At 41.2% G+C, this 23,942-nt stretch overlaps 1 protein-coding gene across 27 annotated transcripts in view; it reads right to left on the bottom strand.

Annotated features, from left to right (window-relative positions):
• LOC147369033 (uncharacterized) overlaps window positions 1–14,277 on the bottom strand; it is a 1,040,253-nt gene extending 1,025,976 nt beyond the window's left edge. For all 27 annotated transcript variants that reach the window (XR_015167180.1, XR_015167182.1, XR_015167173.1 and 24 more), the window contains exon 1: window positions 14,140–14,277. The gene's annotated coding sequence lies outside the window, so the exon portion shown is untranslated. The remainder of the gene's footprint in view (window positions 1–14,139) is intronic.
• Between the last annotated feature and the right edge of the window lie 9,665 nt (window positions 14,278–23,942).

Raw genomic sequence — 23,942 nt, 5'->3', positions numbered from 1 at the left:
AAGCAAAGTGCTGGTGACTTCACTCTACTGCCTCAAAGGCTCCCATTTCCCTGCCAGTCTTCACAATAATATCCAAATTCCCTTCTTCTAAAGTACAATATACTTCATGATCTGCCCTCATCCCACTTTCCAGCAGTCTCCTGCCATTTCCCCCTTCCTCTCCAGGCTGTACCTATCATGGTGAATTCCCTCTAGTCCCATAAGAACATTTTAATTCTCTCTTTTTTCTCCCTTGTTCTATCAATCCTGGTGCAAAGCCTTTTCCTCTGAATATGACCCAATGTGCAGCTCTAAACCCTCATCCTCTTGCTCAACAGAACTCTTTCAGGGCCGAATTTCAATGTCATTACCTCTTAGAAACCATCTTTATCTATTCTAACCTCAAAGACTAAGTGAGTTATCCAACCTTTGCATTTCCAAGGCACCCAATACTTCATAATTATGCAGTACATTGTATACTTGTTATTGGTTCATCTGTATCAGTTATCACCCTTACTCTCCACATACATAATATATGTTGGGCTGCTTGGAAGCAAGGCTATGCTATTCACCAATATAGGGGTATCCTTAACCTACCATAGTACTTAAAACTTAAGTACATACTCTAAATATCTATTGAATGAATGAATGACAGGAAAGTGAATCAGTATCAAAGTGAGTAAAGGACTTCCTTATAACTTTGGATCAAGAATAAATAAAGTATCCAATTCACTTTCTCTCCTTTAAAGATAAGGGAATGGTGCCCATAGAACTTAAGTGATTTCCTGGTTGACAATCAGTATCCCAACCTGAATAAAACCTAGTTTCCTAAATTCACCACAAAAGCTCATGAACACCAAAAAAAAAAAAAAAAAATCAAGAATTCACTCTAAAGGGTATAATTTCTTCTTTGGAGATTGAGATCCTTAAGACTCTAGCCTCAATTGAAACTAAAATTCAATAGTACAATTGGAGGTTAAAGGAAACCCCATCTTTAACCTATTCTGTAGGGTGGCACAGTGGTAAAGAAGCCACCTGCCAATTTGGAGATGCAGGTTTGATCCCTGGGTCAGGAAGGTACCCTAGAGAAGGCAATGGCATCCCACTCCAATACCCTTGCCTGGAAAGTTCCATGGATAGAGGAGCCTGGAAGGCTACAGTCCACAGGGTCGAAAAGAGTCAGACAGGACTAAGAACACATGCCCATACATGGGGCTTATCATAGTATGTAGAGACCCACGCACACTGTTCTTTAATTATTCTTATTCTGTGTTGAAATTTCAGGATGGACATCGACAACCAGACTAACTGTGCCATTGCAGTACCCTCAAAACCCCTTTATGGTTTAGCACAATTAAGCACAACAAGACAAATCTAGGGTTTGCCTCTCTGAGTTCTATAGGTGATTTACTGAGTAATTTATGACAAATTGATATATGATGATACTATAATCATCACATTTGCTTCCTATGGAGATTTATTTTAACAGTATATTATAATCCAAATTGCAGCAGTTGGTGAAATTAAGTGACTGGACTTTATAAATATTCCATCTGGAAGCTGAATTCAACTTCCAGCTTCTTTCCATGCTGCAGACACGTGAGCAGAGAGAAGTTAGCTGGCTGCTGGTCCTGAACCGAGGCGGAATAACCGGGAGTCCCTGACTGTTCAGCACTAGCTGGTTGAGGGTGTGGTCCCTCCAAGAAGGAGGGATGTTACATTACCCTTTCAGTTCAGTAGGAAGTCCAGAGTGATCGATCTTAATAAAGTTATCCAAAGTCCTACTGAACCCAGCTCCTGGCTTCTGGTATTGACAAAAATGAGAGTTAAAATTTTCATAAATTTTTAAAAGGTTTAAGTTCCCCTGTTCAAATAATCTCTCTGAGGCTTTTCTAAGTTCTAAAAGTTCCACCCCCTGATAGAAGCTCTCCTGGCCGCCGGGTGAGGGGCAGTTGCACGGTTTGTTCCTCTAGGCCTACTTCAAGGCCTGCAAAGGTTCTTGCCTTCCATCATCTAATCGCCCACAGTAACTGAAAAAACAGCTTGCCTCAGGAGACAGTGATGCTGGAAAACTTAGATGTGTCCTGCTTCTTAGCGTAGGAAGAAACAGACAACTCTGCCTCCAAAAATATCCCGTAAACGCCAGATGTTTGAATGGCTAATGTCATATTCAAGGAATACTCTATTTACAGAAAGAATCTGCAGCCAAGTCATCAATGACATATATGTGCTTTATGGGGAAAACAATAGAATTATTGCTCTCTGAGGGAAAAAATCATAAATAATCAAATAAGTTTTATAAGGGGCTAAGAAAAATAATCAGTTGTTCTACTTCCTTCCCCTTTATTTAAAGTTACCATTTCACATTCTTTCATACAAATGATTTTTAAACGAGAGAGATGGCATACTTTTAAAATCTGAAATAGGATTCAGTTGCAGATGATGCAATTTTCAATTAAGCAAAGATACCCCCTACTAGGTCCTACTTAGTACTTCACTTGATCACATCTTTCTGCTGGGGTTGCTCTCAAAAAGACCCTGAGCCCACTCCCTAGCCCTTCCTGGTCTAGTTCTGCATGAGGCAGTTTTTCCACCCTGCCCTCCATCCACAGGCCCCAGTTGGAAAGAAGTCACATTAGTTCTGTGAACACAAATTTTTCTAGGGTAACCTTTATTATATCAAACAAACATACCTACCCTCTGAAATGCTCTTTTTTTAAGAAAACAAAATGAGGTGTCTCCAGAGCACTGGTACATTCTCACTTAAAACACTGCAGATGTCAGCTTTCCTTAAGAAATTTTTTTTCCTCACAACAGAAAACAGAAGTTTCTTTCATCCTGCCTTCCAACTCTGTTCTTATTTGTTTGATGTGAAAGAGGACTTTGAGAAATTATCAGCAAGGGACTTCTAAGAGTAGGTTTTTTTGTTTAGATGTTGGTCTCTTCTATGACAGGAACAGTGACCTGCTCATCTTTGTATACAAAGCCTGTGACACAACTCCAGGGTCATTATAGTGGCTCAATAAACCCTGTCGAATGCGGATTATACTTCATAAGAAACAAGAGAACACAATGTTTGGATAAGCAAGTTGCCATTGACCCCACTGCTGCTGCTGCTGCTGCTAAGTCGCTTCAGCTGCATCTGACTCTGTGCGACCCCATAGACGGCAGCCCATCAGGCTCCACCATCCCTGGGGTTCTCCAGGCAAGAACACTGGAGTGAGTTGCCATTTCCTTCTCCAATGCATGAAAGTGAAAAGTGAAAGTGAAGTCGCTCAGTCGTGTCCGACTCTTAGCAACCCCGTGGACTGCAGCCTACCAGGCTCCTCCGTCCATGGGATTTTCCAGGCAAGAGTATTGGAGTGGGGTGCCATTGCCTTCTCCGATTGACCCCACACTTCCATCCAAAAGGAGGAATCATTTTTACAATATCTGGCTTCTGTGTGAGTTCCAGTAACAAGAAGTTGCCCACCCTCTTGCTTTGGAATATCCAACTGCTATGCTGAACTGAAAGCAGCCTCCTTGAAATTTCCATTTGATTTGGTACAAATTAGGTTTGAAATACACACCTTAAAATCAACTTGGAGGCTCTGCTTGGATTTTGATTTTAGCAATGGAACATCAGCTTTTGTGTATTCTAAGAACATAGATATTGCAAAAGCAACTTTGGGAAGGGTAACAAAGTAATACGTTGATCTTCACATATCCCTCTGGACCCTGGGAGGAACCAAAATGAAACTAATGGAAACCTTCCATTGCTAATGCAAGAGAGTCACTTGTGTTGCAAAGGCCATGATGAAAGGACATTTCTCCACACACTGAGTATCAATGTGACTACAGTCTTTCCAAAGTGTTTAAAAATATTTGGCCATTTATTCATTCTTAAGTATCTCTTATATCCCTACTAAATGCCAGGCACTGTGATAGGTATTGGACACAAAGTCACATTCTAGTTTCAAAGAAGTAAACCAGTAAACACCACAGTCTGCAAGAAATGCTCTGCTATCTATAGACACAGAGTTCTAAAGAAATTTAACCAGAGACATATTTAAGTCAGTCCGCCAAGGTCATGGAAGTCTTCACCAAATTGGAAAAGCTAAACTTGATTCACCAGATGACAGAGTAAAATTGGGCCAGCCAAAGAAAAGGAAGGGTGTTTGAAGCACAAAGACTGTCTAGCATGGAGGATACTATAGAAAAAAAAAAATTCAGGCTTACAAATGGCTTAATGTATTTGGAATATGGGTTGAAATAAGAGACTGACAGAGAGACAAAGTTGAATGCATATGCTAGGGCCTGATGCTGAAAGAATTCATATGCCATGCTAAAAATTTACCTTTATCCTTTAGAATAGAAAGTCACTGAAAATGTTCGAGAATGGAAGTAGCAATACAATATTTGCCTTTTCGAATGATCACCCTTATGGCATTGGAGAAAGTAAATTAATGGAGACAAGAGTGATACAAGAAGAAAGATTCGGTTGGGATGAACTAGGATAGAGTAAAGCAGGCAGTAGTGGGAACAAAGAGAAAGGGGCTGACTTAAAACACACTGAGGAAACGGAATTGATAGGACACAGCAGCCCTTTGTGGTGTGAGTTGAGCTGAAGAGACGAGTTTAGGATGATTCCAAGGTTTCTAGTTCATGTGATGAGGTGGAAAGAGAGGCATTCACTAAGCTGCTTTTCTCAGTGTTGTATGTGGACCACAAACATCAAAACCACTACAGGTATTTGCAAACAATGTCAATTCCTCATACCATCCTACATTGAATGAGTCAGAATTTATACATAATGATGTTTGATACACTGAACACAAGTAAAAAATACAGAAAGAGGAGCAGAGAAGATCAGTTCAGTTAAGTTCAGTTGCTCAGTCGTGTCCGACTCTTTGCGACCCCATGAATCACAGCACGCCAGGCCTCCCTGTCCATCACCAACTCCTGGAGTTCACTCAAACCCATGTCCATCGAGTCAGTGATGCCATCCAGCCATCTCATCCTCTGTTGTCCCCTTTTACTCTTGCCCCCAATCCCTCCCAGCATCAGAGTCTTTTCCAATGAGTCTACTCTTCCCATGAGGTGGCCAAAGTACTGGAGTTTCAGCTTTAGCATCATTCCTTCCAAAGAAATCCCAGAGCTGATCTCCTTTAGAATGGACTGCTTGGATCTCCTTGCAGTCCAAGGGACTCTCGGGAGTCTTCTCCAACACCACAGTTCAAAAGCATCAATTCTTCGGTGCTCAGCCTTCTTCACAGTCCAACTCTCACATCCATACATGACCACTGGAAAAACCATAGCCTTGACTAAATGAACCTTTGTTGGCAAAGTAATGTCTCTGTTTTTGAATATGCTATCTAGGTTGGTCATAACTTTCCTTCCAAGGAGTAAGCGTCTTTTAATTTCATGGCTGCAGTCACCATCTACAGTGATTTTGGAGCCCAGAAAAATAAAGTCTGACACTGTTTCCACTGTTTCCCCATCTATTTGCCATTAAGTGATGGGACCAGATGCAATGATCTTTGTTCTCTGAATGTTGAGCTTTAAGCCAACTTTTTCATTCTCCTCTTTCACTTTCATCAAGAGGCTTTTTAGTTCCTCTTCACTTTCTGCCAGAACGGTGGTGTCATCTGCATATCTGAAGTTATTGATATTTCTCCTGGCAACCTTGATTCCAGCTTGTGCTTCTTCCAGCCCACTGTTTCTCCTGATGTACTCTGCATAGAAGTTAAATAAGCAGGGTGAAATATACAGCCTTGATGGACTCCTTTTCCTATTTGGCACCAGTCTGTTGTTCCATGTCCAGTTCTAACTGTTGCTTCCTGACCTGCATATAGGTTTCTCAAGAGGCAGGTCAGGTGGTCTGGTATTCCCATCTCTTTCAGAATTTTCCACAGTTTATTGTGATCCACACAGTCAAAGGTTTTGGCATAGTCAATAAAGCAGAAATAGATGTTTTTCTGGAACTCTCTTGCTTTTTCGATGATCCAGCAAATGTTGGCAATTTGATCTCTGGTTCCTCTGCCTTTTCTAAAACCAGCTTGAACATCTGGAAGTTCACGGTTCATGTATTGCTAAAGCCTGGCTTGGAGAATTTTGAGCATTACTTTACTACCGTATGAGATGAGTGCAATTGTGCGGTAGTTTGAGCATTCTTTGGCATTGCCTTTCTTTGGGATTGGAATGAAAACTGACCGTTTCCAGTCCTGTGGCCACTGCTGAGTTTTCCAAATTTGCTGGCATATTGAGTACAGCACTTTCACAGCATCATCTTTCAGGATTTGAAATAGGTCAACTGGAATTCCATCACCTCCACTAGCTTTGTTCATAGTGATGCTTTCTAAGGCCCACTTTACTTCATATTCCAGGATGTCTGGCTCTAGGTGAGTGATCATACCATTGTGATTATCGTGGTCATGAAGATCTTTTTTGCACAGTTCTGAGGAAGATAATCAGCTTAGTTTAAAGCCTGTTGCTTTTGAGAAGCCAGTGGAATATCTACATGGATGGGTTCCACAAGCAGTAGGCAATAAAGGACCCAAGCTTGGGGAAAGAAAAGGTCTGAAGTTGTTTTCTTTAGGAGTCAACAGCTTTTAAGTGACAGCTAAAGATATAGGTGGTTTTTAAAGAAAATCATCCTGGGGCATACAGAAGGAAAGCAACTAGAAAAAGCCTGAAATTAACCTGGGAATATTGAGTCATAGGATATTTCAGGGGAAGGTAGCTCACAAGTAAACACAGCATGTAACAGCACAAAAAACTACTAGGTTCAGCCCTGATTCTACTGAACCAGCAGAGATAAAACCTGTGCAAGCATGGCTTTCCTGATTATTTGAATCCATTCTATCTCTAGAGAGGATAGGAGATTATGTCAGATGGCTACCATTTAAATCTGCAGTGAGAGGTTTCATAATGCCTTTATCGTGAAAGGCTCAGGTCAGTTTCTACCTACTTACGCCCCCAAACAAAAATACTTTGGTCACAACAAGGGAATGCACAGTAGCCAGTTGTGTGGTTGTATGCATATAAGCTTCATGGACACTTCTCAGATCCCAACTTAGCCCAGGAATGTGGGAAGGAATAATAGGAAAGGCGGGCTAACAAAACTGTTTCTCATGTGTTCTCTGGACCACAGACGGTTAGAGTTGTTACTGGGTTCTGGGCCCCAAAAGACATAGTGCGTGAGTGCTCAGTCATGTCCAATTCTTTGTGACTCCATGAACCCTGCCAGGTTCCTCTGTTCATGGGGTTTCCCAGGCAAGAATGCTGGAGTGGGTTGCCATTTCCTCCTCCAGGGGACCTTCCCAACCCACATCACCTGTATTGGCAGGCAGATTCTTTACCACTGAGCCACTTGGTAAGTTCCAAAAGACATAGACCAGCCTCCAAGTGCCTTAAGAGCAAATGGCTGCAAGAAATTCTTCAAAGGCAATCATCAGGAGCTAAACCCTCAAACGCATTCCGGGTTAACTTCTCCACTTGAAGCTGGGCAATGCAGCCCCATAAGGTCCCTCAACAACAGGGACAGAGAGGACTTAATCACTTTCCTATACCCCAAATGCATTCAATTCAAATACTTCAAACATTTAAACTAACCCAATCTATGCAGACTTCAAACAGCAAACTTAGAACAGTGGAATTATTATCATCCAAAACATTTTCTTCTTATGATCAATAAAATGTATTATATTTGAAAATTCAGACAATTCCCACAATATAACACTTAACCATAAGAGACCCATCCCAAAGCAATCATTTCAAAACACAATTTATTTAAAACTATCAGAACTGCTAATGACCTTCTAAGCCATCATTTATGGAAACACTTTCAAAATTTCTATTTGGGCAAACAAACCAACAAGGGGCTTTTGTGATTTTACCCTTGGAGAACAGGAGAAAGCTGATTGGCATAGCTCTGTAGATGATAGAAAGACAGTGGTTATTGCATGTCCAATATTTTAGCTTGTATTCATCAAGAGTTAGAAAGGTAGAAAGCTAAGCTGTACTGATTCTGACCCCAACATACACAATGGTTTAGCAAGTTATTTACTGAAGTCTCTCAGCACTCTCTCTCTGTGCCTCAGTCTTCTCGTCTATAAAATAGGGATAATATTTTATGTATCTTGTATGAGTGTTGAGAGTGTTAAATAAGGTAATCAGTATAAACACATAGCAAGTACTCTTATGTGTTTGCTCTAATATTTCATTATAAAAATGAAAAAGTAAAGCACCATTTCGATCTGCATATCATGTGAGTTAAAAGAAATTAAGGAAAAAATCCTCAGCATGAATAAGGTATTTTCATTTTTTAAAAACAAAGCTTTTAAACACATGCTTCTAAAGTCCAAATGCAGCCTATTTGATAAAGCTAGTATACATTATCTCTTCAGCAATATTTGACTTTTAGCCTAAATAGATGCCACAGAATTCCATTGTGTTGGACAATTTCTTGTAGAGGAGAATAAGTACTTTTATATAAATATAAGCCCAAGTCCCCTTAATTTCAGGCTTTAAAGCATTGAGAAAGGTTCTTAACTCTGACCCCATATCCTCGTTCATGGAAAGGAAACCATTTCACTAACTTGGAAGCACTTTCATTAAGATTAAAAATTAGATGATGTAGTAGTTTTGTTACTGCATTTCTCTTTCTCTTTCAGTAGAAACACCAAACTTGTCCCAGAGTTTATCATTTATGGAACATATGTCAAGAGCTAAAGTCAAGAGCTAAGGCCTAGCAATGGTGAACTACAATTTTCAGATATCAATAAAACCACTATTTTTCTTTTTCTTTTTTTTTAATTTTATTTTATTTTTAAACTTTACGTAATTGTATTAGTTTTGCCAAACATCAAAATGAATCCATCACAGGTATACATGTGCTCCCCCTCCTGAACCCTCCTCCCTCCTCCCTCCCCATACCATCCCTCCAGGTTGTCCCAGTGCACCAGCCCCAAGCATCCAGTATCGTGCATTGAACCTGGACTGGCATCTCATTTCATATGTGATATTTTACATGTTTCAATGCCATTCTCCCAAATCTTCCCACCCTCTCCCTCTCCCACAGAGTCCATAAGACTGTTCCATACATCAGCGTCACTTTTGCTGTCTTGTACACAGGGTTATTGTTATCATCTTTCTAAATTCCATATATATGTGTTAGTATACTGTATTGGTGTTTTTCCTTCTGGCTTACTTCACTCTGTATAATAGGCTCCAGTTTCATCCACCTCATTAGAACTGATTCAAATGTATTCTTTTTAATGGCTGAGTAATACTCCATTGTGTATATGTACCACTATTTTTCATCCTTATTATTCATTGCATTTAAATCATGATAGTTCAAGCAATGCCTCATCACATATCATCTCAGTGGGGGAGATAAATCTTATTAGACAGAGTTCATTAAATATTAAGTATGGAATTGAAGCTCAGCACTTATACCAATGATCACCAACACAAGTACAGGGATCATCCATATAATGGAAATAAGAGAAGCAGGTTGGGAAAGGGGAAGACTGCGACAAACGAGTTCATGCCCTTTCTAAAGTGAGCAGTGGCAGCAACATGGTTTACTTCAGTCCTCCGTATATAAGAACATAAGCCCAGTGTTGCCAGAGCTTGGTTTTTTAAAAGCCTGAAATCACATTTGTATGTAAAATATTCTGAATTCTAAATATCAGCATCAAGTTCTATGAAAAACAAATGAACAATAGAGGCCAAACAAAAATCCTTTGTGCCAAATTCAATCCATGGGCCATCAGATTACAATTTCTGATTTATAAATCATCATTATGATCACCATATGGCCAACCCTGGCAGAATCTCAAGAGTGGCCACTAATGTGAACCCTTTCCTTCCTACTACCTGTGACTAGCTTTGTTCTTCCCTCCATATCAACCAAGACTCACCAGATAATGTTAAACAGAACTTGGAAAAGATGTTTCAAAGAAGTAAACTTGCCTGACTAATTATCTCCAGTCCATCAATTAAATTCTTTTAATTTACCCAAGATACCCTCAAATGCCTTCTTTGGCAAGTCCTGGGCCATTGGTATTAAAAGGTCTGCCTGATGATGCAGGAGCAAAGAGGCAGGTCTATCTCAGTTCTGGAGGTCCCCTCCCCCATCAGGCCAATTGACCTTGACAGGAAGGGTGGTGAAAAATGGCTGGCTCTCATGCCCACTGACATTTGGAAGCACAGGTGCAGCCCAGAGCCCTGGCAGGATTCAGCCAGGCGCTCCTGTGACAAGCCCAAGCCTGAGGGGTGGACTCCCCTGACAGTCTAAGCAGGAGGCTGAATCTGTCACTGTCTGGCTGGAACGGCTGAAGCGGCTGTCTGGGACAAGTGCTGACACCAGACGCCTGAACAGGGGCTCAGTCAAGCAGGCATTTGTTACAGAAAACTCCCCTAACTCATATTTCACAGTGATCAGAGGCGGTGAGGCGGAGACCCAAAGAGGCTCGTCACTGGAGTATTAGCCATGGTGGTTATCACACAGGGACAGCTGGGCTGAAGCCAGAGAAGCCCTCTTTGGAGACAACAAATGTTCAGTGCCCTGGGGTGGTACATCCTTCCCATCCCCCATCTCCCATCCGCCAATGCGTGGCACTCCAACACCCCCTTGAGGCTCTGAATGGAAAGAACATGAGGAGGATGTGCTGGGCAGGGGAGGAAGGCACAGACTTGGAGGTAAGGAGAGCCTGGAGACTGGGCCCTGCCTATGGTCATTCAGACCCAGACCCTGGCCTCTTCTTTCCATAGCCTCTCCTGATTTAAAGCAATGAGAGTCCTTTGGGACTTATCCTTATATAGAAAAGGGTTTTATTTTTTTTCTTTCATCAATGCTGCCCTACAGGGCACTCCACAATGCTCATTTCTGAGCTCAGTTGGTCTGATGGAATTGAAAGACAAATGAAAGAGGCAGAGGAAATGTCATCAAATTTAGTTTTTGTCTCAGGAGTTTCACAAACAACTGCATGCCCCTCCCCAAGCCATTTTTCTAATTACATTGGCATGGCAATCAAGAGTGGTGATCATTTCCAAGCATCTCACCCATTAACTATGGATGCCCCACAACCCTGCTCCAAAGGCCATCCTGTATTGTTAGTGATTTTCCTCCTTTGGGAAACTTGAGAACCAAGTTTAAAATAAGAAAGGAATAAAATAAGAAAAGACAAAATCTTTCTAGAATAACCCTGACTCTTTTGAATTCAAAACCTAAATAGCTTTGACATGACTAGAGATCCTCAGTTACACACTTACAAACTGGACGATAGAAATAATTACTAGGATACTCACAAATATCTTAGTATCATATTTAGTCATTATGGTGACAGTAATAATACTAACAGTAACCACTTACCTTTACTGGACACTTAGCATGTAATAAGCCTTCTTCTAAGCATTTACATGGACAGTAATGAATTCTCACAATAACAAATGAGATAGGAATATTATTATCCCAATATTACAGGAGAGGATACTAGGGTCCAATCTTAATTGTTCAAGTTACATAGCTTGAAAGAGGCAAAATCTGAATTACAAGAAAACAGTGCCTTTACACATAGTACTAAAAATGTTTATTGACTAGTGTACTATGGGATGATGGTGAAAGAACTCAATTTAGAATTAGAACACCTTAATTTAGTCTTAATACATATGCAACACCTACCAATTAATGAGGAAAAAGATGACTACTCCAACAGAAAAGTGAAGCAAAAAAACAGAAACTTTACATAAAATTTTGACAAGTGACTGAAAAAAACACATATAAAATCTCACTAGTATTCAGATATTTGAAAATTATACCAACATGATATGTTAGCTTTTGCCTATCAAATTGAAAAATATCTGTTAAAATTGTAATATCCAGAGTAGGTAAGAGTATACTATCAGCCACTAGGGGAAAAAATGTTGATTTATATAACATTTCTGAGGGGCAGCCTAATAATATATGTCAAAATCTTGCAAGTGGTTTATATCTTCTCTGGTAGTTTTAAAACACCGATATAAATTCTTTGACCCTCCCTTCATTGAGAGGTAGCGAATCTACATTCTCTCCTCTCTGAAATGGGGCGGGGTTGTGACTGCTTCAACCAGCAAAAATGATACCAAGTAAATAAAGCTTCCAGGTTTTATTTTTTGGGGCTCCAAAATCACTGCAGATGGTGATTGCAGCCATGAAATTAAAAGACGCTTACTCCTTGGAAGGAAAGTTATGACCAACCTAGATAGCCTACTGAAAAGCAGAGACATTACTTTGCCAACAAAGGTCTGTCTAGTCAAGGCTATGGTTTTTCCTGTGGTCATGTATGGATGTGAGAGTTGGACTGTGAAGAAGGCTGAGCGCCGAAGAATTGATGCTTTTGAACTGTGGTGTTGGAGAAGACTCGAGAGTCCCTTGGACTGCAAGGAGATCCAAGCAGTCCCTTCTAAAGGAGATCAGTCCTGGGTGTTCTTTGGAAGGAATGATGCTGAAGCTGAAACTCCAGTACTTTGGCCACCTCATGCGAAGAGTTGACTCACTGGAAAAGACTCTGATGCTGGGAGGGATTGAGGGCAGGGGGAAAAGGGGATGACAGAGGATGAGATGGCTGGATGGCATCACGGACTCAATAGACATGAATTTGAGTGAACTCCAGGAGTTGGTGATGGACAGGGAGGCCTGGCGTGCTACGGTTCACGGGGTCACAGAGGGTCGGACACGAATGAGCAACTGAACTGAACTGAACCTTCCAGGCTAGTTCATAAAGCCCATATATACCTGCCTTGTGCCACTGACATATTCTTGGAACCCTGAGCCAATGAATAAAAGTACTAGATGAATATCACCAGGCTCGAGTGGCCACATGTAGGAACAACATTCAGCAGTCCTAGCAGAGCCCATCCTCTGAGTCTCCCAGCTGAGATCCCAGACCTCACAAAGCAGGAAACTACCACCCCTGCTGTGTCCTCTCTGAATTTCTGACATTCAAGAGCATAATAAAATGGTGGTTATTTAATGCCGTTAAGTTTAGGGTTGGTTTGTTACACAGTAACAGATAACTAGAATAACCTCTTACACAGGAATGACTCCTCTCAATTCTACTCTAAGGAAAGAGAGACATGCAAAAGAATTACACACAAAGATGTTTGTGGCATCATTGTTTAAAATAAGGTAAAATGGGAAACATACATTTAAATAATAAGGGCTTTCTTCATCCACTAATGAAATGTGGCTATTTAAAATCAAGTTTTGGGGACTTCCCTGGTGGTCCAGCAACTAAGACTCTGCACTCCCAATGCAGGGGCCCTGGGTTGGATCCCTGGTCAGGGAACTAGATCCCACATGCCACAACTAATTGTTCATAGGCTGCAACTAAAGATCTCATGTGCCACAGCTAAAAAGACCCAGTGCAGCCAAATAAATATTTTTTAAAAATAATAATAAAGCACAGCAATGCAGATAATTTCAATGAGCCCTTTAAGAAAAAGAAATCAAGTTTTATAAAACTATTAATATGGGAAAAAACCCTTCATAACATATATGAGTTTTTAAATAATATAGAATGCAGAAGTTCACTTTTTTGGGATAAAGTAAACATTAAATAAAATGCAATAAAACTGGATGAAAATATTCCAAAATTTAAATAATGGTTAATACTGAGTTGTCATATTATGGGTGATTTTTATTTCCTTCTTGATGATTTTCTGCATTTCTAAAATGCATAAAAGTAGTAGACAGTGTGCTAATAATACATGAAATGACCTCATTATGGAAGACTTAAGTTCAAATTCCAGCAACATCTATCTTATCTATCAAACCAAGATAATAACATCTACCTCAAAGGATTATTATGAGGTTAAATGATATAATAACTAAGTTCCTGCACCATGAACCCGGTAGGCATTCAGTCAATGGCTTTTTGAATTCAATAATAAGCACTATGGCCAAATCTTCAAACACAAATCAGAATGAGCATTTGAAATAAATTCTAGAGCTCCCAAAAGAATAAAGAACATTAAGGTTTGACCTTGTGTTTCACCACTCATCTAAAATAAGTGGGATTTGGCCAAATTGCAAACCACTGTGGCAAACTACTGTGTCTCTCACTGCCACGTTTTGACCTTTTCTTTTCTCCCCCCTCCAGAAACATCAGTAGTTTAATGGATGGAGGAGCTTACATGTCTGTAGCAGGGTCCTGGAGTGACACCCCACAGTGTGCAGCAGACAGTGGGCAGGACTTGGTGGCTGTCTTCTCTTCAGGGGAAGGGGAGATTACCAGTTACAAGAGAATTTACGTCAGGTTTTGCCTCATTAGTTACCAGGGAAACCACCAGAGGGGCATGCCCTTTATGCCCTTGTTGATTAAAACAATCATCAGCTGGGGCCTGGGGCAAGTACTTAGGAAGGTCAGTCAAATGTAAATGGCATAAGTGAAACAGGCATTTGAAGGGCAGAAGATGTACAGAGAGCAAGAGGACAACCACCTTGAGTGGCATGACCATATATTCTACCCCAATGTACCCTGCACGACCCTTAAAATCTTGGTCCTCCTCTCTTCTGCAATTCCCTGGGATCAGGTGTGTAGAGGGGAACTGCAACCAGATACCATAAATGCAATGCAGACAGCAGCAGCCAAAGAGTATCAAGAGTAAGATACACCTGATCACACCTGCTCACAATGTAATCAATAAAGAAATCTGGTGACAAGAATTATGACTGTTTATAATCTTAACCCTTGAAAATCCTAATATCTGGCAAAAAACAAGAAGCAACTTATTGTGATTTCCTGATTGGAAAAATTAATGCTTCAATCTTCAGCCAAAGGAAGGTAAACTGAGACCCGTTCAGCAATTAATGTTCCAATATTTTATCCTATTTAAAATGACCCATGAATTCTCTTCTTCCAACTTTAGTTTCAAGTTACCAAAATCCAAAGAGACTATTCTAGATAGACGTTCCCCCAAACAATTATTTCTAAAGAGTTTACCTAAAATCTCTTTTATCTCCTTTATTCTTAGAGATCACAGAAGATTAAAGTTTCAGAGAGGTCAGATAGATCATTTACATCTCAAAGGCATAATAGAAGTACCAATTCCTTCTAGAAAGCTAGCTTAACCAATTATAAAAAGCTCACTTTGATACAATACCAGAGCCATTAGAGGCCATTGTCCTCTAGATCTCTTGGCAGCTCCCATTAAACCAGGACAGCCCCTACAAGGCCCTGTCTACATAACAGTAGACAGCCACCTACTCCAGAATTCCTTCCTCCCTCACAACATCTTTCAGAGTCATCCCTGGGAAGTTATGGGCCCCGCATGTCAGCTGTCGGCCAGCCAGGAATTATACCTGCAACTCTCATGCCCTACATGCTAGTGGACAGTACCTGCAACTCTCCATTCCAGTCCTATATTTCTTGACATCTCAGCTCTCACGGGAGTTTCCTTGGTCTCCTGGCTGGTTCTGCCAATTGTTAGGTTGCACCACACAGGTCTATGAGGCCTATACTTACCCAGCTTCAAGACCAAAGAAAGAGCTAGGAGTCAGCAACAGAGAAATCAGTGGTCTAATGGATGGTGAAGCTTACACATATGGAGCAAGGTCCTGGAGTGACACCCCAGCATGTGCAGCAGAAGGCAGGCAGGACTTGGCTATATTCTCTTCAGAGGGGAAAGGGGAAATTCTCATCCTGACCTTATTTATTACTACTGGTAATAAATAGTAATAAATTTACTGTTAAAAAATGATGGACAAGCACCAAGTTCTTCTGCTATGCCTAGTAGATGACAAACAAATAGTTGAGGTAAAGTGGAGAGGCTGGGCAGCAGTTGACTTTCCTCTCTGATGTGGAAGCCCTTTTCGTTATTAACTGTATCTGTTCCCACTGAGAGTGTGAAGAACATCTTAGACTGAAAGCCTTCCAGTGATCTATAAAGAACCATTCCTCTTACCTCCCTGCTTCATATTCTTCTCTTCATCCCCAGGCCACATTGCTGTGACTTTGTTAAATTAACACATATTAAGCAGAGCCCTAGAGTGTCAAATGATGAGCCATAGTTCAACTAAAGATCACAAGGAAACCAGAATAGAGAAGCTTATCACTCAAAGGTTCCGGAGAAGGTACACAACACATACCTGGAGGTGCCCGTGGGGAAGTCAAGACGGTGCAGGCAGAGAGCACATGGCTCTTTTAGGGACTGTGGATGGACTGCTTTGGGATTCCCAGACTAAGGTCAGATGGCTCAATTCAAAGCAAAAATAGCAGGGTTTCAGTAAGCTCCTAAGGGCACACAAGGGGGAAGAAGGCCCTGGGAAGACTAGTGCTCACAAAGACTGCTGGAGAAGTTATATCAGTTTATATTTGTTTGTGACTGTGTGCTCTGTTCTCTACAAACTGTCATCTAGGGCATGCAACTTTGGGATGGGCTAGTGTCAGGTCACGGAGAAGGCAATGGCACCCCACTCCAGTACTCTCACCTGGAAAATCCCACGGACGGAGGAGCCTGGTAGGCTGCAGTCCATGGGGTCGCTAAGAGTCGGACACGACTGAGCGACTTCCCTTTCACTTTTCACTTTCACGCATTGGAGAAGGAAATGGCAACCCACTCCAGTGTTCTTGCCTGGAGAATCCCAGGGATGGGGAAGCCTGGTGGGCTGCCGTCTATGGGTTTGCACAGAGTCGGACACGACTGAAGCGACTTAGCAGCAGCAGCAGCAGTGTCAGGTCAAGGCCCTGCAGGCCACTTGGCACCAAATCATGCCAAGACAGCAATATCATGGAGTAGTTTAGCTGACTTCTTGGCACATATGCACATTCTTGATCATAAACAATAAAGAACATAAATGAATAAACAATATAAATAAATAGCAACAGGAGCTAAATTCTGTGGAGACCCCCTCTGTGACAGCACTGTTCTCAGCACTCTGCTGGCATGAGCTCCCTTAATCCTCACTGTAATGCTATGATGCTATTAGCAATGCTGCTCCTCATGTGAGGAATCAGAAACACAGAGGAGGGAAGTAACCTACTGAGCTAGAGAGCAAGACAGCATGTCTTCCCCTAAAAAGAAAAGAAAGAATGGAATGCTTATGCCCATTTTCTCCTTCAAAGACTCCAATGAGGTGGCTGTAGAAGAAGAAAAGAGAAGAAGAGACGCTGTAGAAATTTATCCCTCCACCCATTATGACTTGGGTGAATGAGAACCTGAAAAGTTATGAAGAGAAAGCTTTGGTAGAATTGAGGACAGCTGATAGATTTCATCATTAGGTTGAGTACTTAGTTATCATAAATTAGTCATATTCCTGTTTCTCATCTGTATAATGTATATATGTTGCATTTAACATCAACAATTAGGAAACCAGAATTGAAAGAGACATGTGTACTCCAATGTTCATCGCAGCACTGTTTATAATAGCCAGGACATGGAAGCAACCTAGATGTCCATCAGCAGATGAATGGATAAGAAAGCTGTGGTACATATACACAATGGAGTATTACTCAGCCATTAAAAAGAATACATTTGAATCTGTTCTAATGAGGTGGATGAAACTGGAGCCTATTATACAGAGTGAAGTAAGCCAGAAAGAAAAACACCAATATGGTATACTAACGCATATATATGGAATTTAGAAAGATGGTAACTACAACCCTGTATTCGAGACAGCAAAAGAGACACAGATGTATAGAACAGTCTTTTGGACTCTGTGGGAGAGGGAGAGGGGGATGATTTGGGAGAATGGCATTAAAACATGTATAATATCATATAAGAAACAAATCGCTAGTCCAGGTTCGATGCAGGATACAGGAAGCTTGGGGCTGGTGCACTGGGATGACCCAGAGTGATGGTGTGGGGAAGGAGGTGGGAGGGGGGTTCAGGATGGGGAACACGTGTACACCCATGGCAGATGCATGTTGATGTATGGCAAAACCAATACAATATTGTAAAGTAAAATAATAATAATAATAATTTAAAAAATAAAAAGCCAAAACTCTAAAAAAAAAAATTTTTTTTTCAGTTTTCATTTTGTGTTGCAAACCCAGAGGAATTAAGTATCACATAAACAGAGTATTCAGCTCCAATTCTTATTGTGTAATATAACCCTAACCTAGCCTGTAAGCTTTATAAAAATACAGATTCTTTTACTTCATTGTATTCCCTACAATACTATGTATACAGTGATTTATCTACAAAGCTTTCCCATCAATGAACTTACGACAAAAGAAATTGTAAGGAAAACATCTCATTGGCTATTCAACTTACAACTCAAGAAGGAAGAAAATACACGCAGTTCGGCTTACTAATTATTCATTCATATGTCAATTTGAGGCATAGGAAAATATTTTCCCATAGAAGGTGTATAATATATGTCTTTGAATACAAAAATAACTAGAGTTCAGATTCATCTAAGTTTCAAATGAAAGCACTAACATCTTATCCCACAAATAAGATATTAGCATTGCACTTCTGGACCTGGGGTGGCACATGAAATATAAAGAATGGAGAATGGGGGAATGGGGATGAAACATGGGCACCGTGAGTCTGGAGACTAAGAGAGCCGTCCAAGGCAGGTACTACTTAGTCAGCTCTCCTGCCCCAACTAGATGCTCCAGCCCATCGCTAGAGACAAGTGGCAAGCTAGAGGAGCTGTAGGTGGGAGTGATCTTGATGAGGCAGCAGTGAGGAGTGGCATGAAATGAGATCTTAATTCCTCTTCCTGGAATTGAACCTGGGTAGCCTGGATGAGAACCAGGAATTCTAGTCACCAGACCAGCAAGGGCGAAAGGCCAGAAAGTATTTTTCCCTGGATCTTTGTCTCCAGTGAAAAATGTATTTGTTATGGAGGCAAAAACTGTAAATGCAGGTACAAGGTTTGCCATTAGAACTAGCTCAACAATAAGTGGGAGATCACACAGAGAAATGGTTTGTTTAGTTAAGATAGAAGCAACGCAGAGATGCATACTTGGAGAGAAAAGGTGTGGGTGTCCCCGCTAGTGAGGAGGAGTGCAGTAACTCTTCCCAGTCTTTGCTTACCTTTAGCCAATTATCTGGTTTCTTTTGCCACACCTGACCTACCCTGGGACCCTCCCCTAGGTACGCATGCACCCCTCGGCCAAAATAGATCTTGAATCAAAGGCTTCTGGGAGGAGCAAGACTCATTATGGCCTGGCATTATCCCCTGACTTTTTGACCCCCAAGGACCCTTTCTGCATATGCGTAGTGTCTTCCTTGTCCCAAAACATGGGGAGGGGGAGTGGAGATCCCTTAATCCTTTACTCAGACAGGGTTTTGCCCCTTTTTACCCTTGCCATGACAATTCTCTCAAATTGTTTAAAAGAGAGAAACACTACCCATTTACTCTGTTTCTGTTGTTACTTCCATTTCAGAGGGCAAACAGGAGGCTGGAGCCCACCTATCTCCTCTCTCAGGAAATGCAAACAGGAGGCCTGTTGTAAATGTCTAACCTGGAACCCATCTATCTCCTGCCTTGGGAGGAGAGAGTTCTGTAGCAGGAAAGGAGAGGGAAAGAAAAGGGACCAGGGAAGCACTGTTGTCCAGTAGGAAGTAAGGCAAACCCAGCCACCTATGGCCAGGGAGGGCTTTCTTGTGTTACCACCTGGGAGATCCTGGGCTCATTATTTAATCTCTGCCTGGTACACAGCAATAATCAAGTATACACTTCACGATGAATACAGTTTTAAGCACTTTACAGGTATCACCTCATTTAATTCTTAAATATTCTTAGGAAAGAGAGGTCCAGAGAAGCTAAGTATCCTGGACAATGATGCCACCCAGGTCACCCCTTCTGAAAGCCTGTTGCCCCAGCTGCTGGCAGAGAGCTGTCCACTCCCAGCCCCTCGAGGATGCCCCACCAAAAGAGCTGCCTCTACTCAAGTCAATCCCCCTCAGGGTGACCCACCTCCAATGACTGACCCCTGCGAGTGTCTCTTTGCCCTGCTTAAGGCTCCAGAGCTTCACTTCATGGCTGCCCATCTTGTCCCTCTGCCCTGTCCTGCTTCTATTGCCTTCTTCTTTCATTTGTTAGGCCAATAACACACCAGAATAAAAAACCTGTACACTAAACTCAGGCTTCACTGGTGGCTCAACAGTAAAGAATCCGCTTGCAATACACGAGCCACAAGAGATGAGGGTTCGATCCCTAGGTTGGGAGGATCCCTGGAGAAGGGAATGGCAACTCTCTCCAGTATTCTTGCCTGGAGAATTCCATGTACAGAGGAGACTGGTGGGCTACAGCCCATGGGGTCACAAAGAGTTGGACACAACTGAAGTGACTTAGCATGCACACTGCTGCTGCTGCTGCTAAGTCCCTTCAATCGTGTCCGACTCTGTGCGGGCCCCATAGAGGGCAGCCCACCAGGCTCCGCCGTCCTTGGGATTCTTCAGGCAAGAACACTGGAGTGGGTTGCCATTGCCTTCTCCAATGCATGAAAGTGAAAAGTGAAAGTGAAGTCGCTCAGTCGTGTCCGACTCCTAGCTACCCCATGGACTGCAGCCTACCAGGCTCCTCCGTCTGTGGGATTTTCCAGGCAAGAGTACTGGAATGAGGTGCCATAGCATGCACACACACACACATACTAAACGCATCTCAGAGTCTATGTCTGAGAAAATCCAAACTGGCACACTAAGTAACTTGCTCAGGACACAAGGATCCCCAGTGGGGACCCCAATCCAAGCATAATGGTTCCAGAGCCTGAGCTCCTAACTGCCCTGTTCCACTGCCTTACACCCAGAGCCTTCATTACCCAACACTCCTACCACAGTCTACACAAACTCTGATTTTTCATTAGGTAGATGGTTCAGGTAAAGATTTTGCCTCCCAACTGCCAAACAGAATTTTAGTTATATAAGGGAGAGGCACGCAGCCTTCTGGCTCTGGGAATAGATCTTATATTAACAGAATCTACCCTAATTTCATCTCTCCCCGTTTTTCAAAGTATTCTCAGTGGCATGCCAAGTCAGTAAGAACTTAAGATTTCCTGAACTTCAGAACTGAAGATTAAAAGGACAGAAAATGAAGTCCACAGAGCAAGCTTCCTCTTTGGATATCCTAGCTTAAAACTGACCATTTTAAAATATGGTGAGAGATTGTCTACCCAATCTAAGAAGCTAATTTTCTAAAAGATAACTTTCCATGATGGACAGGCTAAGATATTTTTCAAGTTAGTATTTTCTTCCACTCTGTTGATATCCTCAGTTTAACTTCCAATTTCCATAATATAGAAGGCCAAAATACCCTAATGTTGATTTAAACAACTGTGAGTTCCCCAATATACCTTGTTTTGATTTTGCTTTCTTTCTTCTTTTGCTATGGGGTTCATAGATGCCTCTTCTACAGTCACAGTATTTCATTTACAAACATGTCACACTGTCTAAATTTAACCTAATTAGCAAGCCAGGGCACCTAATCCTCAGGCATTTTCCCACTCCTCCAGACCCCCTCACTCCAATAGTCTCAGTTGTCAATGCAAAGTCATTTCCAAAAACCAAGACAGGATAAATGGAAACTGGTCTTCACCACAGAGAAAACAGTCCCATCCTCCCTATTTTCTGGGACCTGAGTTTCTTCAGGGGTTTTTAAATCTCATTAAAGACTACAACAAGTTCCACAGCTGCTGAGGAGCCTCAGGATCATTCAAGCTGATGCCTTTCATTCCACTTCCTGGAGTGTTGGTAACCAGGATGGGGCAGTCACTACTGTGAACCCCATCTTAGATCTGTGCTGTTCAGCGAAGTCATGGTGTTCAATCATTATGCAGTGCATTTTCACCCTGCCTCCAATTGTTCTGGTCATGTCAAAAATGTAGCTTTGATGCCTACATTGCATTGAAGAAAAGAGGAAAAAGTAATAGAAAGAAGGGAGTAGGATTAGCAGCTCAAAAGTTTTAAAAATTTTGATCTCATTGAAATGAAAACATACTTTATCTACCTTCTTCAGATGTTACTGATTGCATTAATTCCAGACATAAGTAAGTCAGTAGGTGCCTTTTTTATTTTCCAAGCTGGTGACGTTTTTCTACAGGGAGCCTGCAAAGGAAAACTGTCTCTCTCGTAGTGCTCCTAGGCAAAGCATTGAAGTACAATCCCAACAAAATCAAAGTGACAGCTAGAAGGCACCCCTAATTGCCAGCTCACTGAGTTCTTTCAGGACTTGAATACAATTGTCAATTATCAAGGTCTCTTTGTAGACTAGACAAGTAACAATGAATGTAAGGTCTAAATTAAACTTGCCAAAAAGACATTGTTACCTTTTCACATCTGATAGCAGTATCCAACGGCAAACCCAAGATCAAATGTAAACTAAGATATTAGGAAAAGGCATCAAAGCAACTATAAAATAAATTATTAAAATCTGTTAGTAACTGTGTTTAATGCAAAGTCACATAGTCACAGTTAACATATTTTGCACACCAAAAATGAACACATACCTAGTACATGGTCTGACCATAAAAATTACTTCAATAACTCTCTAGTGAGTGACCCCTGCATGCTATGCACTCACTTTTCTCAGCACTGCAGGTAAAGTTGTGAACAAAACAGGCAAGGTCCCTGCCCTCATGGAAGTTACATTCCAATAACAGTTATACATAAAATTTAAAATTCCTTAATCACATATCTTTCATCCCCTTTGCATATAAATCATAAGAAAATAATGGGAAAGGGTTGTAAATTGGACCAAGAAATACTTAGGAACTAAGTCGCTGGGGGACACTGAAGGGACTCACTCTCTTTACTGTCATCTCACTTCACAGATTAAATGACAGAATTTTATGTCCATCCAGTCCAGTCCCCTTCTATGCCGAATCACATTCAAATCATTCCTGACTAAAGAGAATCTGTGCCACTTTTAAATGTCTTACATGGCATTTGAAGGAGATTGGGTCTACTGGACAAGAAAAAGGAGAAATGGACCTGTCTCTTCCTCTCTAAGCTTTTAAGACCACAGTTATTTCTATCAGGGGAAATGAGAAAAGAATCACATGACTTACAAACCCCTGGAGGGAGATCTTACTGGATAAAGCATCATTGTTACTATTTAATACACAGTATTCAGATAGCTGAAAGGAAGCAGTAAGCAGGTATCCATGTTCTTGACACTTGGTTCTGTTTGTCCAAATTCTCCTTTTAATGTTTCCCGCTTTCCTGTTGGCTGTTGTAGCATGCACTCAAAGTAGAAGTAGGGTTAGTAAGTTGGAAATACTGTCTCACTTACATGGCTTTTTATTGGAGAAAATGAGAATGAAAGAACTGATTTTCTTCTCCCTCTCTGTATACACATTCCCTAAGCATCTTCACTCATTCTCCTGATTCTATCCATCATTAACTCCAAATTTGTTTAACTCCAAATCTCTGCATCTAAGTAAATTTAATAGATGCCATACTAGTATTTAAAACTCAACAGAGCCAGCACTGGGATCATGGCTTCCCCCATGCTCTACATACTGATTCTCTTCATGTATCCTATGTCTCAATGAAGGGCACCACCATCATGTCCAAAGTCACCTACCACTCAAGAAAAACTATAACAGGAACATGCAACAGTCACCTACAACAACAGTTGAGAACCAGGAAAAGATACTGCTGAAAGAATTTTTTAAAGAAAGAAACAAATGGAAAAACATCCATTTTGATGGATTGGAAGACATAATATGGTTAAGATGTCCAATTTCCATCAATGGTGGTGCCATAAAAAATTTGAGAAAGAGAATGAATGAGAGGCCACATTATTAGAAAATAACTTTGAAAAAAAGACTGATGTGAATGGACAGGGGAAAACAGGCAGTACTGAAAAATGGATGCTGGACTTGATATGTGAGCCTCTCCAGCCCTTCCCTCCTACTGTCAGAGTTTAGAGAGGGTTGAAATATGGGAAGAGATTAAGGGAATTGATCTCTACTTCCACCTCCTTGCCCTGTCCCTATTTAAATCCATCCTCTTTAGCCATGTCATTTTTCTTTTCCACTTAA

Source organism: Bos grunniens, chromosome 7 (genome assembly GCF_055505025.1).
Source record: "Bos grunniens cultivar Pamir isolate PY7600 chromosome 7, Bosgru_T2T1.0, whole genome shotgun sequence".
Lineage (NCBI taxonomy): Eukaryota > Metazoa > Chordata > Mammalia > Artiodactyla > Bovidae > Bos > Bos grunniens.
This window is presented reverse-complemented; position numbering and strand designations above follow the sequence as displayed.